The sequence below is a fragment of the Scyliorhinus canicula genome, chromosome 7 (assembly GCF_902713615.1).
Source record: "Scyliorhinus canicula chromosome 7, sScyCan1.1, whole genome shotgun sequence".
NCBI classification, from domain to species: Eukaryota; Metazoa; Chordata; class Chondrichthyes; order Carcharhiniformes; family Scyliorhinidae; genus Scyliorhinus; species Scyliorhinus canicula.
Genome location: NC_052152.1, coordinates 74,952,813 through 74,970,870, shown reverse-complemented (window position 1 = coordinate 74,970,870; position 18,058 = coordinate 74,952,813).

Below are 18,058 nucleotides of genomic sequence, written 5' to 3'. Positions count from 1 at the left end.
ATCTCCTCCTCACCCCGTCCCGCGCTTTGCTGCCCTCGACCCTTCCTTCCCATGAGCTGCTTCCCCGGCTCACAGCGAGGCGATGCAGTCCCGCACAAAATTATCCATTTCTTCCTTTTGCTTTTTCCATGTCTCCCTCACGGCTGCTTCTCTTGCTATCTGTCCAGACCATTATTATGGACAAACTCGTCCAACTCTGCCGGGGCAATAAAATAATGTTCATTGCCCTGGTAAGTTACCCAGAGCCTGGCTGGGAATAATATCTCAAATCTGACCTTGCTTTTGTACCGGGCTGGCTTTGCATGGTTAAATTTGTCCCTTTGCCAGGTCTGTCCGAGTGTTCTTGTGCACCCTTATTTTATATCCCTTCCAGTTGCAAGTCTTTGCCTGTTGAGCCCAGCGAAGGATCCTTTTGAGGTCCTGATATTTGTGCAGCTTGGCTATTATCGCCCTCGGCTACTCCCCAGCCCTGGGCTTTAGTCAGAATGAACTTCGAGCCCTGATAATCTCCGGCGGTTTGGGGAAGCTGTCCCTCCAAACCACGTTGCCCAGCATTTGTGCCGCATAGTCGGTTTGGTCCCTGCCCTTGATCCCCTCTGGCAGACCCATGATCCGAATGCTCTGCCTCCTCAACCGATTCTCCTGGCCCTCGACCTTCCCTTTCAGGCTCCCCTGGGTCGCCACCAACCTTTTCATCTCGGCATCCAGGATGACGATTCAGTCGCCCTGATCCTTCAATGCCTTTTCCAGCTCTTGTATCGTGCTCCCCTGGCTTCCAGCATCCTCCCTAAGCCGCCGAGCGCCAGCTGTATGGCGGCTCGTGCCTTCACCACTGCCACCTTGACTGTCGCCTTTATCGTTGTTTTCAGTTCCTTGGTTAGGAACATCCCCCATCCATCGCTTGTCGGGGGGGGGGGGGTGGTAGCTTGTTTTCCTGCTCGCCGGTCTCCCTCTCTCGGGGGAGGGCGGGGCGACTCGCCTGGTGGATCCGCCGACCCACTTGCTCGTTGCCCCTGTCCCTTGCTGCAATTGTTGGTGTCCATGCAGCCTCTCGAGCTGCTGCTTCCTGGTATTTTGTTGTTCGTGCTATTGTTGAGGGTGAGGGGATGTTTAAGTCCACTTTTGCAGGCTAAAGTCCCCTGCCAAAACGTTGCCTTGTATGAAGGGCATTAGCCATGAGGAGAGGTTGGATTAACACGGTTTGTTCTCACTGGAATGACAGAGGTTGAGGGGAGACCTGATAGAAGTCTACAAAATTATGAGGGACATAGACAGAGTGGATAGTCAGAAGCTTTTTCCCAGAGTAGAGGAGTCAATTACTAGGGGGCATAGTTTTAAGATGCGAGGAGCATGGTTTAGAGGAGATGTGCGGGAAAAGTTTTTTACCCAGAGGGTGGTGGATGCCTGGAACTTGCTGCCGGAGGAGGTGGTGGAAGCAGGTGCGATTGCGATGTTTAAGAGGTGTCTTGACAAATTGATGAATAGGATGAGAATAGAGGGATATGCATCCCGGGAGTGTAGAAGGTTTTAGATTAGATGGGCAGCATGGTTGCCGCAGGCTTGGAGGGCCGAAGGGTCTGTTCCTGTGCTGTGTTTCTTTCTTCTTTGTTAATAAATGTTTTACATTAAATTTTACAAGCTTTTACAAATGTCTTACAGAAGCATCAGAACGCAACATTTAATTGAGATAATTATAAATGAATTAGATAATTGAAGTAAACAAGCCAGAAACATATTTAACACGGTAGCACACCAGTTAGAACTGCTACCATACAACATCAGGGACTCATGTTCAACTCAGACCTTAGGTGACTGTGTGGTGTTTGTACATTCTCCCCGTATCTGCATGGGTTTCCTAGAACCATGGAATAGCACCATAGAATTCCCACAGTGCAGAAGAAGGCCATTCAGCCTATCGAGTCTACAGCGACCCTCTAAAAGAGTACCTTACCTGTGTCCACTCCCCTACCCTATCCCCGAAACACAGAACAAAGAAAAGTACAGGACAAGAACCATGCCGACCATGCTGCCCTCCCTACCAGGCAACATTCTGGTAAACTTCTTCTGTATCGTCTCCAAAGGCACCTCATCCTTCTGGTATGAAACAATGAGAACTGAACACTCTATTCCAAGAGCTCCCAGGGGAAACCCATGCAGACATGGGGAGAACATACAAAGTGTTGTCATGGGAGTGTCCCTTTAAGAAAGGTGTTTGTCTTATCTCATGGCTTCAGTGATGTCATTTTGTGGGTGGTGCTGAGCTGTGGCTGTGAGGTTTGTTTTATTTTCGCATTCAGTTCTGCTCGGGCTATTCGTTCTTTTTTCCTTTCCTCTCCTTTTCTTTTTGTTCTGCTCGGGCTATTCTTTCTTTTTCTCTCATTTCGAATTCAAGCTGCTTTAATTCTTTTTCATGCTCCAGCTGCTTTATCTGTAATTGAATTCTTGCCATTTCCAGTGATTCTGCCTGTGTCTCAGGCACTTTTAATGCTCAGCTACTGCCACAATCACCCCTACTTTCTGTACTTTGTCAGACAATGTTAACTGTAATGTTGTTGCCAAATCTAAAAGCCTTTTTTTCGTCTGTACGATATTGCGCGTGACCTTCTCCACCCCCAAAATTTCTGAGTCTCTGAAAGAGCCATTGTCCACAGCACACTCTCTATTTAAACTTGAATACAACACGTGAAAAGCGAACACAAATATGCTCACCCCTCACTGTCTACAAGTTCAATAAGCAAACCCCAATCACGAAATATAGACTTTTATCCCGGACAAGCCCCCAATTTTGTTATGAGCCAGGGTTTAGAAACTCCAAAGTATATGATGAAGTCCACCTGATCTACAACCTTTCTGTTGAATTTGGCTGGGATGAGCACAAGAGCCTTCCCTTCAGGTGTGATTCAACAGTCTTCCGAGACACTTTAATCAAAATATGCTTTGTTCTAAAAACTTAGTTAACATTTATATAAACACACGGCAAGAATGTTTATCCATTGCAAACATTAAGGTACCCACAGCTACAGTAATCTATGTATAACACTTAATGAATTCCCCCTTAACTGTTCCAATTCAAAAACAAAATCCCATAAACTAAAAACCCCTTTTCAAGGGTGTGGCTCAGCACTCTGCATTCTCACTTGAATAAGATTGGCTTTCCCTGAGATTCTGACCCCAGGAATGTGCCATGCAACCTGAAGGCTTCTCAATTCACCAGATGGACTGCACCGCGTCATCAGGCAAAGCAAAGAGTGGAGGGGTTTGCCTCCTCATCAACTCCTCCTGGTGCTTGGATGTGGCAACCCTGGCGACCTACTGCTCCCGGACCTCAAATACTTAACCGTGAAATGCTGCCCGTACTACCTTCTACGTGGATTCACTTCAGCCATTGTCACAGCGGTCTACATCCCATCCCAGGCAGAAGTTAAAAAGGCGCTGGACGAACTGTACACTGTTAGAAACAATAATGAAACCGAACACCCGGAGGCCTTGTTCACCATGGCCTCGGACTTCAACAATACCAACCTCAAGAGTGTACTGTCAAAATTCCACCAACACATCTCCTGTCCCACCAGGGGCGACAACACTCTCGACCACTGCTAGCCAAAAAAAAAAGGGCGCCTAGCGTTCCATCCCCCGATCGCACTTTGGAAAATCAGACCATAACACGGTGCTCCTTCTCCTGGCATACAAACAGAAACTTAAATGGGAGAATCCAGTTAAAAGGTCTTGCAGTGCTGGTCCAAAGAAACAGAAGAGCTCCTACATGATTACTTGGAGTCAGTGGACTGGTCCATATTTAAGAACTCAACGACCAACCTAAACGAGTATGCCACCACTGTCACAGACCTGATCACCAAATGTGTGGATGACTGCGTGCCAAAGAAAGCAGTACGTATGATTCCCAACCGGAAACCGTGGCTTAATCAGTTGATTGACTCCCTGCTGAAGGCCAGGTCTGAGGCGTTCATGTCAGGCGACACTGACCTGCACAAGAAACCCAGGTATGACCTCCGCAAAGCCATCCGGGATGCCAAGAGACAATATCAGACCAAGCTAGAGTCACAGACTAGTGTTACAGACTCTCAATGGTTGTGGCAAGGCCAAAACAACATAGTGGGCTACAAAGCGAAGCTGAGCAGTATCTCCAGCAGGAGTGCACCCCTCCCCGATGAACTCAATGCATTATATGCTCAGTTCGAGCAGGAACATCAAACCACTGTTGACTGCCCCAGCAGCCCCGACACACCCGTACCCACCATCACAGCTTCCAAAGTCAGATCGGCCTTCCTGAAAGTGAACCCTCAGAAGGCGACGGGCCCGGACATTGTCCCTGGTCATGCATTCAGATCCTTCATGAACCATCTGGCAGATGTGTTCACGGACACTTCAAATTCTCCCTACTCCGTTCCAAATTCCCCACCTACTTTACGAAGACCACCATCATACCAGTGCCAGGCAACATGCCTCAATAACTACCATCTGGTGGCCATGACATCGATCATAATGAAGTGCTTTGAGCGGTTGGTCATGATGCACATCAACTCCATCTTCCCAGAATACCTAGTTCCACTGCAATTCACATACCGCAATAACCGGTCTAAAGCAAGCGCCATCTCTTTGGCACTACACTTATCCCTGGAGCATCTCAACAACAAGGACACCTACATCAGACTCCTATTCACTGACTACAGCTCCACCTTCAACACCATAGTCCCAGCCAAGCTCATATCAAAGCTCCAAAATCTAGGCCTTGGCTCCTCACTCTACAACTGGATCCTCAACTTTCTGACCCATAGACCACAATCAGTAAGAATAAACAACAACCACTTCCGGTGACGGTAATGTGCTGAGCGGACGCATATCAGGTGGCTCTCCTCCCACCTAGAACCAGAAAGGTTAATTTTTGGCTGCATACTTAGTCCCCTACTATACTCCCGATATGCACAGCTCCTTCATTTTTTTTAAAATTTAGATTACCTAATTATTTTTTCCAATTAAGGGGCAATTTAGTGTGACCAATCCACCTACTCCGCGCATTTTTGGGTTCTGGGGGCAAAACCCACGCAGACAAGGGGAGAATGTGCAAACTCCACACGGACAGTGACCCAGAGCTGGGATCGAACCTGGGACCTCAGTGCCGTGAGGCAGCTGTGCTAACTAGGCCACCGTGCTGCCCTCACAGCTCCTTCATCACCTGCGCTCTGAAAGCTAGTGATTCCAAATGAACCTGTTGGACTTTAACCTGGTGTTGTAAGACTTCTTACTATACTCCCTATACGCACAAGGCTTCATGGCAGAATTTGCTTCCAACTCCATCTACGAGTTTGCTGACAACACAACCATTGTGGGTCGGATCATGAACAATGACGAGTCAGAATACAGGAGGGATATACAGAACCTAGTGGAGTGGTGTAACCACAATAATCTCTCCCTCAATTCCGGCAAAACTAAAGAGCTGGCCAATGACTTCAGGAACCAAAATATCGTACACACTCCTGTCTGCATCAACGGGTCCGAGTTGGAGATGGTTGACAGCTTCAAATTCCTAGGTGTGTACATCACCAAAATTCTGTCCTGGTCCAGCCACGTCGACATTACGACCAAGAAAGCACAACAGCGCCTGTACTTCCTCAGGAAACTAAGGAAATTCGGCATGTCCGCATTAACTCTTACCAACCTTTACAGGTGCACCACAGAAAGCATCCTATCTGGCTGCATCACAGCCTGGTATGGCAACTGCTCGGCCCAAGACCGCAAGAAACCTCAGAGAGTCGTGAACACCGCCCAGTCCATCACACAAACCCGCCTCCCATCCATTGACTTTATCTGCACCTCCGCTGCCTTGGGAAAGCGGGCAGCATGGTCATAGACCCCTCCCACCCTGCTTGCTCACTCTTACAACTTTTTCTATCGGGCAGGAGATACAAAAGTCTGAGAACACGCATGAACAGACTCAAAGACAGCTTCTTCCCCGCTGTTACCAGACTCCTAAATGACCCTCTTATGGACTGATCTGATTAATACTACACTCCTGAATGCTTCACCCGATGCTGGTGTCTATGAATTTATGTTGTGTACCTTGTGTCGCCCTGTTACATATTTCCGTTTCATGTACTAAATGATCTGTTTGAGCTGCATGCAGAAAAATACTTTTCACTGTATCTCGGTACACATGACAATAAATAATTCAAATCCAAATGAGGAGAAAAGGAAACTTAGAACTTTCTGGATAACTAACAAAATAGAGATTAAAATAAAACAGAAAATGGAGGTTTAATACAATTATAAGGTTCATAATATAGGAGGAAACCAAGCTGAATACAAATAGTACTGAAGGGTTCTCACAAAAGGGAATAACAGGTGCGAAAGGGGAATGGATTAGTGATTAACGTGAAAGGGAATTCAAAAGTCTTTTCAAAACATATAAATAGGGGCAGCACGGTGGCGCCGTGATTAGCACTGCTGTCTACGGCGCGCGGATCCGCATTCGATCCTGTTTCAGGGTCACTGTCTGCGTGGAGTTTACACATTCTCCCCGTGTCTGAATGGGTCTCACCCCCACAACCCAAAGATGTTCAGGGTAGGTAGATTAACCACTCTAAATTGCCCCTTAATTCGAAAAACATAATTGGGTAATCTAAATTTTTTTTAAATAAATAAACATCTAAATAGCAAAGAGGGCTCAAATGAATGGTAGAGTCACTCGGAAACAAAAAAGATGATTCAGTGAAGCCAAAGGGTATGGTTGTGGTATTAAATGAACATTTTGCATCTGTCTTTACTGGAGTTGAGCATGCTGCTAATATCATAGTAAAGGAGGAGGTAGTAGTAATATGGAATAGGATCAAATTGGATAAGGAAGAGGTGGCCATATTCACAGTAGAAAATTTGCCTGGCCCAGATAAGATACATCTTCTGTTACTGAAGGAAGTAAGAGCGCAAATTGCAGTGGCCCTAATCTCCCTACCATCCTTAGATGTGGCAGAGGTGGCTGAGGATTGCAGGATTGCAAATGTTACATCACTTCCCATAAAGGTAAAGGGATAAACCCAGCAACTACAAGCCAGTCAGCATAACCTCAGTGAGGGCAGCACTGGTTAGCACAGGGACTACGGCGCAGAGGACCCGGGTTCGAATCCTGGCCCTGGGCCACTGTCCGTGTGGAGTTTGCACATTCTCCCCGTGTCTGCGTCGGTTTCACCCCCACAATCCAAAGTTGAAGTTGGCAGGATGATTTAAGAAAGCTATAAATAAGCATACAGCATCCATAGCTTTATAAATAAAGCCAGAAAGAACAAAAGCATGGAGGTTATACTGAGTCTTTACAAAACACTGGTTAATTCTCAGCTGAAGCATTATGTTCAATTTTGGACACTACATTTTGGGAAGAGAGAGCGCAGGAGAGATTTGCTGGAATTTTTCCAGGGATTGGAACCTGAGTTCGATTCAGACCTATGCGTCTGCGTTGAGTTTTCTCCGGGTGCTCCGATTTCCTCCCACAGTCCCAAGATGTGCAGGTTAAGTGGATTGGCCATGCTAAATAGCCCCTGAGTATCCAATGGTTAGGTGGGAGTACAGGGATAGGGCAAGGGTGCGGGCCTAGGTAATGTTGCCCCTTAGTGTCCAAACATGTGCAGATTAGGTGGGATTACGAGGATAGTGTTGGGGAGTGGGCCTAGCTAAAGTGCTCTTTCAAAAGGTCAGTGCAGACTCGATGGGCTGAATGGTCTCCTTCTTCACTGTAGAGATTCAATGATTCTATGATATGGAGAGCCTGAAACTGCTGGAAGCAGACTGGGAAAGTTGAGAGAAGATCTTAAGATGGAGGTGTTCAAAAACATTAACAGTTTGATAGAGTAAATAAGGACAAACTGTTCCAATGATGGGAGCGTGAGTAACCAGCAGACACAGATTTAAAGTTAGAGGCGACATGATGAAACATTCTTTTACACACTGTGATCTGGAATGCATTGCCTATAAAGGTGCAAGAAGCAGTTTCAAAAGTAACTTTCAAAAAAGAATTAGATAAATGCTTGAATGGGAAACATTTGCAGGGCTGTGGAAAAGAGTGGGACTAATTAGATAGCTCTAGCAAAGCACTAGCAGAGGCATGGTGGGCTGAATTACCACCTTCTGTGCCATATAGTTCTATGCTTCTATGACACATACTTCAGGAATTACAATTACCAGTAGTGATTAATGAATATTAAAGCATTTATTTGACAATTTTCTCTTGCTATTTTAACAAAGGAGGCAATCAAGTAAACTAAACAGTTTTGTATCCCATCAAAATAGCAGAGAGAAAACTGTCATATGGAAATGTTAATTATTTCTCCACAAATATTGTAAATAATTTCTAATCTTCTAAAAGAAAAATCCCTAATCCATTAAATATGTGCAAATTATCACTTTAAAGTTTCATGAATGCAGCTGAAAACATTTTAACTCTTGTTCTCTTTTTTTAAACAAATCATGTCATCAAGCTAAAAGTAGATTTTTGAACCAATAAAACTTTTATTTCAAAGCCAGCCGACTGAGGTCAGCTCACTCAGCACAAACAAAGGATCACAACAACAACTTGCATTAAGCATTGTACAAATGTTGCATGTTTCGGTGGCACGGTGGCACAATGGTCATTGTCCGTAGGGAGTTTGCACATTCTCCGTGTGTCTGCATGGGTCTCAACCCCACAATCCAAGGACGGGCAGCACGGTCGCACAGTGGTTAGCACGGTTGTTTCACAGCTCCAGGCCCCAGGTTCGATTCCCGGCTTGGGTCACTGTCTGTGCAGAATCTGCACATCCTCCCCGTGTCTGCGTCGGTTTCCTCCGGTGCTCTGGTTTCCTCCCACAGTCCAAAGATGTGCAGGTTAGGTGGATTGGCCATGCTAAATTGCCTTTAGTGTCCAAAAAGGTTAAGTGGGGTTAGTGGGTTATGGGAATAGGGTGGAGGCATGGGCTTGAAAAGGGTGCTCTTTCCAAGGGCCGGTGCAGACTTGATGGGCCGAATGGCCTCCTTCTGCACTGTAAATTCTATGCGCGAGTAGGGAGATTGGCCATGCTAAATTGCCCATTAATTGGATTTTTTTTTAATGTCTCAAGTTGCTTCACATGAACAATTTTGGACAAAATTTGACACAAATCACAGAAAAAAATATTAGGATGGGTGACGAAAACCTTGGTCAAAGAGCCAGGTCTAAAGAAACAACTTTACGAAGAAGGGAGAGGTTATGCGATTGAAAGGTTTAGGGAGGCAATTCCAAAGCTTAAGGCCTAGGTTATTGAAGGCATAGTCTTCAATAGTGCAGCACTAAAAATCAGTTAATGCTTAAGAGGCCAGTATTGGAAGAGTGCAGGGATCTTGGAGGGTAATAGGGCTGAAAGAGGTAACAGAGATAGGAGGTTATGTAGGGATTTGGAAGCAAAGATGAGAATTTCCAAACTGTCAGGACCACATGTGATTACAAACCTTATCATTCATTCCCAAACCTTAATACTTAGATTCACATGAAGGACTTATTCAAATATAAATGTTCTTCAGCAACATGGGGCCACACCTTCTGATGCCAATAGTGACGAACGTTGAACCGTCTGCCTCAGTTGCACTTCAGGACCCATGAGAGGTCATAATGCATGCCTGAACTACTCACCATCACAAATCAAATGCACAAATGCTCCAACCCCCAACATAACAATCTACCCACCAATCCAGATGTCCAAACTCCCCCCTCTGATCCACCCATCCCCATCTCAATCACCCAACCCCAGAACCGACTACCGCCCCCCACCAACCTGACCAATCCCCTTACCTGACCAATTCCCTTGACCAGACTACCCAGCTCTCCAAACTCCCACTGACTCGATTCACCCCACCAACCTGGCTACAAACCCCCAATGATCCAAATGCACATCCACAGATTCAACTATCAATTGCAACCTCGCGATGATGTTACCAGCCCTCTGACCCAGCTACCACCCCTCAACCTGACCTAGCCCCCCAATCTGACAGTCCTCACTTCTGGACCAACTACCCAAACGCTGGGGCCCCATCTCATTTATGCACCTCAAACCCAACTGACCACTCCATCAACTACCTCCACTGACTCACTCTATCACCCACCCACCCACCCACTCTTGACCCCTCATCCATCTACTCAACCACTCACCCACTCAATCAGTTCACTGACCCACCACTCACGCACCCACTCACTCCCCCATTTACTCAACCACTCACATCTACCCACTCACATCCACTCACTCACTCACCCACTCAGTTCTCCACTCACTCACTCATCCACTTACTCCCCCATTTACTCACCAACTCACATCCACTCACTCACCCACTCACTCGCCCACTCAAGCCCCCATTCACTCACCAACTCACTCACCCACACACTCATCCATTCAATCACCCACTCAAACAGCCACTTCCCCACTCCTCCACCCACTCAACCACTGACTCACACACCCATTCACACACCCATTCATATACCCATCAACCAACATATCTGTGCATGCAGCTACGGCGCCACTCACTCATTCGCCCACCCACCCGCCCCACTCAAACTCCCACTGATTGACTGACCCACTGAAAACCTTTGAGATCTTTAAACATTGAATAGGACAGCAGATGTGGTAAAAAGGAAGTTTGTCTTCTCTGCTACTCCTCATGATATTCTTCTCTGTGTGTGGCCGCACTGAAGCATCACTCCTGCAGCTGGGACAGGGAGGTCAGGCTGGAAAATAATCTTTGCAATCAGAGTTGATCACCACAGCATTGCTGCTGACTGGAAAATCTGAGCATGGACTTTTGTCAGAAATGATGTGCTGGCAGCATAGTTTGTAATTCAGGGAGTGGGTTATACTCCTATATTTCTCCACAATGTCCAGAAGGGGGTGTTGTTGTTACTTACAATAGATGAAAAATACAATCTTCAATTCAAAGTGTAAGTTAAAATGAGAAATTAATGACAAACAGCATTCCAATTAAATTTCAGACAATCGATGCATTTTATTCTTCAAACAAGGACGGTCATTTTCGTGTCTGTTAGAAAGGTGTTTCACAAGTAGAAACCCAGCAAACAATATAAGGAAGCAGAAATGAGCAAGCTATCTTCCTATATGTCACAAATGTATCAAGCATACTGAAGAAATTAAACAGCTTTTTCAAAAGATATTTCCTCTGTATGAAAATATACTTACTGTAAGAAGATAATATATCTAGCCTACTCAATTCAATTTCATTTGAATTCACTCAAGGTCAACTATGTTAATACAAAATCTTAACACTTTTTAAAAATTAATTTTAAGGATGTGGATGTCGCTGGTTAGGCCAGCATCTATTGCCCATCCCTAGTTGCCCTTCAGAAGGCGGGTAAGTGGATCTGAATCCACAGAAATATCAGCCATGATCTTATTGAATGGCGGAGCAGGCTCAAGGGGTCACACTTAACTCGCACTTAAACACAGTCACACAACGTATGGAATTAGACAAGCAGAATACACAACACAGGAGTACATGTATACCATGAAACCTACACACACAACATGCATACCAGGTCACCAATACAAACAAACAGAAATTAGATGTTTGTACCCTCAACTGTCATTATGGTTGGGTTGGAGCATATCTAGCATTATCATTTGGCATTGGGTTCAATGCAGCATGGTTCAATTCCCGTACCAGCCTCCCTGAACAGGTGCCGGAATGTGGCGACTAGGGGCTTTTCACAATAACTTCATTGAAGCCTACTCGTGACAATAAGCGATTTTCATTTCATTTTTCATTTCAATGTATATAGTATAGATTGCGGCACCCAAAGCCGTATCACACTTTGACATCCAATGCCAAATATTATCTGGCATCAAGCCCAATTCCATATCTGCCGCATTGAGCAATGTGGTGGATAGCAACCAGGGTGCAAGGATCATCAAAGTTTCCAAACTGCACGAGAGCACAGTGGTTAGCACTGCTGTCTCACAGCACCAGTAACGTAGGTTCAATTCCGGCATTGGGTGACTTACTGTGTGGAGTTTGCACTTTCTCCCCATGTCTGCGTGGGTTTCCTCTAGGTGCTCCGGTTTCCTCACCCAGTCCAAAGATATGCAGCTAAGGTGGATTGACCACCATACAAATTGTCACTTGGTATCCAGGTTGTGCAGGTTAGGTGGGGTTATGAGGATCCAGTGGGAGAGTGGACATATGTAGGGTTTTCTTTCAGAGGGACGGTGCAGACACGATGGGCTGAATGGCCTCCTTCTGCACTGTAGGGATTCTATGATTCTATGAAAGGTTAATGCTCTAATCACTCAGTGTTGTTTTGCAATGGACACTTCAGGGAAGCCTCGTAAGACAAATGTAAATTTCCCGCTCTCTAATGGGATCAGCCCTAGCTCATGTCCGCCTTGGTCTCCAAATGCATTCCAAATGAATGGTGGCACTAGATAGGTAGCAAGCAACCTATCCATTGTTACTGATAATTAACGTTCAAGCCTCCCACGCCTGTAGTATTTTCAGCACAAACTGTGCTCATTGCCAAAAGCATTTCTGCAATATTATCCTCTGAGGTCTGGTTGTTCCTATTGGCGCATTCTGCATTTTATTCACAAAATCCTAGGGCTGCGGAACCTGAACTGCATTATCAATTCCAGTATCTAATTGTTCACTTGAGGACCTGGAATCCAATCCAGCCCAGAATATTCACATGGAAATATTCTCTTTTATCTGGCTGTGAGAATCCAACCTGGAATAAGTTTGTGCAGTCTCAACCAAACCTTGACTGGGTAGGGATTATCACAGAAAACGTTCCACAATTTTCACAGTCTCATTGACGAGGCAATAAGGATGCCTGGAGTGACTCTAACAGAAGAGATTTTGAGTGACATTGTTCTTCTTGCATACTCAGGGACAATGCGGTGGAGACGTTACACAAAACATTTATTTGAGTTGTTACAATGGACCCCAGCTTTTTCTTGCCACTACAAGTAATTTTCTTCAACTCATTTCCCTTCACCTTCTCCTCCAACAAGTGCTAGGAATCCAAGCAGATCTTTGTCACTAAGGTTTAGGCCAACTATTCAGTTGCTTTCTTCCCTTCCCCTAATGCACCAGACCCTCTCTGAATTCATCCTGTCTCTGAAACCCATCTCCACCTCCCACAACCCTATTCCCATCAAACAGCTGACCAGCCAACATCCCTTCCGAGTCCCTATGTTAACTGATATTGGCTCTTTCCACTCAGGTACTGTCTTCCTCCCTTCAAAGCCACAATCTTCACCCCCTCACCAAAAATATGCCCCATTGACATTCTGTTCTTTCAAACTATCACCTGATCTCCAAACTACCATTCCTCTTCATACTCCTCAATTGGTTTGTTGCCTCCCAAATCCATGCCCATTTTCCCTGGAACTCCATGTTTGAATCCCTACCATTAGTTTCCTGGCACTGCCAAAGTACTGGGACATCACAAATAATAATAACCTTTTTTTAATAATCTTTATTAACGTCACAGTTAGGCTTGAATTAACATTGCAATGCAGTTACTGTGAAAATCCCCTAGTCACCACACTCCAGTGCCTGTTTGGGTTCACAGAGGGAGAATTCAGAATGTCAAATTTACCTAACAAGCAGGTCTTTCCGGACTTGTGGGAGGAAACCGACGCAGACATGGGGAGAACGTGCAGACTCCGCACAGACAGTGACCCAAGCCGGGAATCAAACCCGGGTCCCTGGCGCTGTGAAGCAACAATGCTAACCACTGTGCTACCGTGCAGCCCGTTGTGTGACTGTGACCATGATAAATGATCTCTGCTGACCTTTCTCAACCTACCTGCAGTCTTTGAAATGGTTAACTACACTATCCAGTGTCTCCTCCTTGTGTCCCACTGAGTGAGATGGCACCTGCCTGGTCCCATTCTTGACGATCTAGTTGAAACCAGAATGTGGCCTGCAATGGCTTCTTTTCCCACCCCCGCAGGCGTCTTCCCCCCCCCCCCCCCCCCCCACTATGATTGCCCGCCGCCCTGCTATTTCTCATTTGCATACCGCCTCTAAGCAATATCATCCAAAAACTCAACCTCAGCTTCCACATCTGCAATGGTGATCCCAAGTTCTGAGTAACTAAGCAGCAGACATTTTCTTCAATTCAACATTGGGAAGACTAAACCATTGCTTTTGCACCCACCACAAACTCCACTTCCTAAACCTCTGCGCCTCTTGATCGCTGTATCTCTTTTCCTGAAAACTACCTATTTGACCAAGCTGTTGATCATGTGTCCTCCGAGATCTGTATGACCTTGGTGTCTAACTGTTTGATAACCATCCTGTGAGGTGCCTTGGGTTATTTTAGGAACCCGGAATTCTATAAATACGATCTATATGCAAGTTGTTTGCAAACCTTTCTAAAAACAAGTATCAGTAAAAATATTTGAAACTCCCTGAAGTAATTGAAAATCACTATCGGGGCCCAGCATTGTTCAGATGACACAACAAGATGTAATACTAACCAACCATAGTGGCTTCACTTCCATCTATTAATTATTTTTTTAAATGTTCGAATTACACTCTGTGTGCCTGTCAGTATAGATAGTGGCCCACCGCATACTTGTTTTTGTTTTTTTACGGACCTGCATCGTATTTCCAGCATTTTCCCTTTTCAATACAAATGTATGTCCAGCATTTTGGGTCTCTTGTTAATCCGACCATTGCTGTTGCTGCCACCAGATGGAGCCATCCCATTGGAAAAGGCTCCTGGTCCTCTGGAAATCCTATTCCCTCATCACTTTATTTTTCATGTTGCGTCTTCGCAAGAGAGAAACAAAATTCATTTTTTCCCGCAGACCCTCGTTCAGACGATGTCTAGAGATATTCTGTGGTCAGTAGCAGGCTTTGAGTATTCCCAAAGGTCCCAAGTAAATTGAAAATGTGCTGCTTAACTGATGACAATTTTCTAGTGTATTTTATCATTTGGTAAGAAAATGCAATTCTTTTCTATTTCTGGCTTCCTATGACATACAAAATACACATTCAACAACATAATACCATACATTGGCAGGAGGAGAATAGGTGATTGTTAGTGTAAATGTCTCTCCTTTCAGTCTCCTCCTTTCCCTCTTAAATCGTTTATGGTGTAAGTTAAAATGTGATTAGCAAGTTTTGTCATTTTAACTTTTTTTTGTTCCAATTTTTGCCAGCGTTGTGAGCAATGCTTATGTGAATACACGCTGGCAGCCCACCCCTGGCAGCAATATGTTCAACATGTCAGGGGAATTTCAGCTGAACATTACACTGAGTACCGACAGCGAACACAATCTGGGGTGGGGCGCAATGTTGCCGTTTTCTCCTGGGCTATTGTCTTGAATGTAAATCATCATTGGGAACCTATATTTAATTACAACTGTTGCATCTTTCTGTTCACTGATTTCAGTGTTTGCTTGATGCCTGTGGAGGTGAGCAGAGGTGCAAGGTTATTTCCGCCTCTAATCTATGATCACTACGTTGAGTGATGCTCAAATCTCAGCGCACATTTCCGTGACTCGGAAGTTTGGGAAGCCGCCCTCGGCCTCTGTCCGTATCAGTTTGGGGATTTCAGCTGATCATCTGTGAACCTTGGTATTGAGTTGGTCCAGCACGTTTTAGTGGAGTCGCTCGGAGTTAGTTAGACCTTTTATGAAAAGTCCGTACGAAATTCACTTTTTTTTCTGACGGGCGAAGGGGCATCGTTCATTTTTTTAAAATAATACAATTGATAGCTGTCTCAATGCCAAAGGGTTGTGGCAGGGGATGAAGATAGTGGAAATAGAATTTAACTTGGAACAATCAAAGCACTGAAAGTCGACATAATCGCCTCCACAATGGACAGTAACTATCCATTCCTGTACTTTCCCTCATGTCACGCTAATGTCCCTGAGCTCCTGTGCTCAACAATAGTAGAGTTTTATAAATGGGCGCGGACACGTGTTTTACAGTGATCATTGACCTTGGCAGATGAGGGGGGAAATATTTCAAATTTGAGGCAGTGATGATAAATAAGTGTTAGCTGAAGGCAGGGGACAAATCAATGGTTTACATTGCCCCTGTTCACCCTAAACACAGGGAACGTTTAGAGATGTCACTTTCACAAATCCTGTGTACCTGCCTTCATCCACATTTTAGATTGTTTGCTTAAACGGGTAGTCTCTCATATAAATGCACTCACAATTGATGTATCGATTATAGATGCATAATAAGGCGTGTGTAAAACAGACCACAGGCGGTCACGTAAATGAACCCCTAGGTTTCTGCTGGGTTCTATTTTTTTTTAACATATTTTAGTTCAGAGCAGATCCTAATCACACAACTGGCGCAAAGGTGAAACTAGATTGATGGAAATCCGTCAGTTTCTCCTCCAAGGTATTAGTGATGCCGCCATCGATAAATTAAACAACCCGGGATGTGGGTTAGGGAAGTATTATTAATAATGATTTTGGTTCATGTGAGTGAGAACTCCGCTGCTTTGCCAGGTCTCCGCTTTCTAAATGTATTAATTGTCCTTAACCAACTCTATTTTATTGTTTAACTCCTGGCCGTCTAAACCTGTGTTTCATATTTACCTCCCCCTAGTTTAATGGTCAAATCGAAAAAAGCAAATTCATGCCATTTGTTCCATGTGATCGAATGTACCGTTGTCCAATTTGCAATAAATGTTACATGGTCACACCCCGCTGTTCTTCCGTTAACTCACTTCCAATTCAGACAGGGGATCAGAGAGAGAGAGAGAGAAACATTTCGGATCGTCACTTTGGGGTTGCAGTGAAATTGGGGGAAATGTGTTGGGGAAGAGGCGTTTGGAGAGCATGGGGATGTGACCAAATTCGGGTTCGGTGCTCCCCGCGTTCCCAATGTAGCTTTGAGCCGGCTGGCGAGCTGGACCCAAACGCCGCAGACACCAATACACTGCTCAACATATAGCGAAGGAGAGGTGGCAAAGAATTGTTGACTAAATATCCTGGCAGCAATGGTTCTCAGCCGCCAACATATGTTCCTCGCACTTATCCTCGGTGGAATTTAGCTCTTTAAAAATATTTTCGAGATGGGATAATAATCAAACAATCAGCACCCATTGGTTGCGGCGTCATTAGCTTGTAGCTGCCTTTTACTTGTGTCGTGTAAGACTGACACATTCGATTACGAGCGAGGAGTTAATTATGAGTGTTAATAACTGCGCTTTGTATTAACAGAGCTGGCACTTCTCATCGCCGAGCCGGTGCATTTGCGTCAATTTTATTCGTTTACAGAAAGGAGCAATCAGAGCTGAGAGAGTAGCTCAAACCCCAGCATCCTGTCCCCACTTCTTTCCCGGGCATGCTCAGCTCCCCCCACCCTGCAATATTTTCATAGTGCTGTACTAATTGGAATAGGGCTTGTTACTGGGCACCATGCACTCGGGTGACACCCAGGCCGCTTCAGTGTATGGGGTTAACACACAATTCCCCTCGTGTCCTGTCTCTCTCTAATCTACAGGCAGCCTCCTCCAGCAAACAGAGGGGGGGAATTAGTTCATGCACTAAAGTCTTGTTTGGGGTATTGGTAAATATGTCCTTGCTTCCTCTGTGCCAGCTCATCTATATTTCCACCCCCACAGATAAAAGTGAACGCGGTTCTGTTGTGTACATTATGCCGTGTCCCCTAAAAGCAGCTCCGCATCTTTTATCTTGCATTGCGAAGCTGTGGATGATCAAATAGCAGAATATCTCCACGGTCATTTGTATTCTAAAGAAGTTGTTAAAATAGGTGAATAAATATGATTCTATATGTCTAGTCCTTTTTTGAGGAAGAAAAAGTAACGTTTTACTGATATTTATATTTACCTCTATTACCTGACTTTCCTTTTTGTTCTTTTTTCGAGACCTAGCTCGAACGAGCGTTGAAAAATGTGTAGATGTTTAAGCGAACGGGCTCTACAAGACGGCTCAGTATTTTCTGGGTTGCAGTCTTTCCTCACCCCGTTGCTCTCACTGGGCTTTGAGGGTCGGCTGTCTGCTCCACAAGAGTGTGCAGGAGAGAGGGAGAGAGACAGATA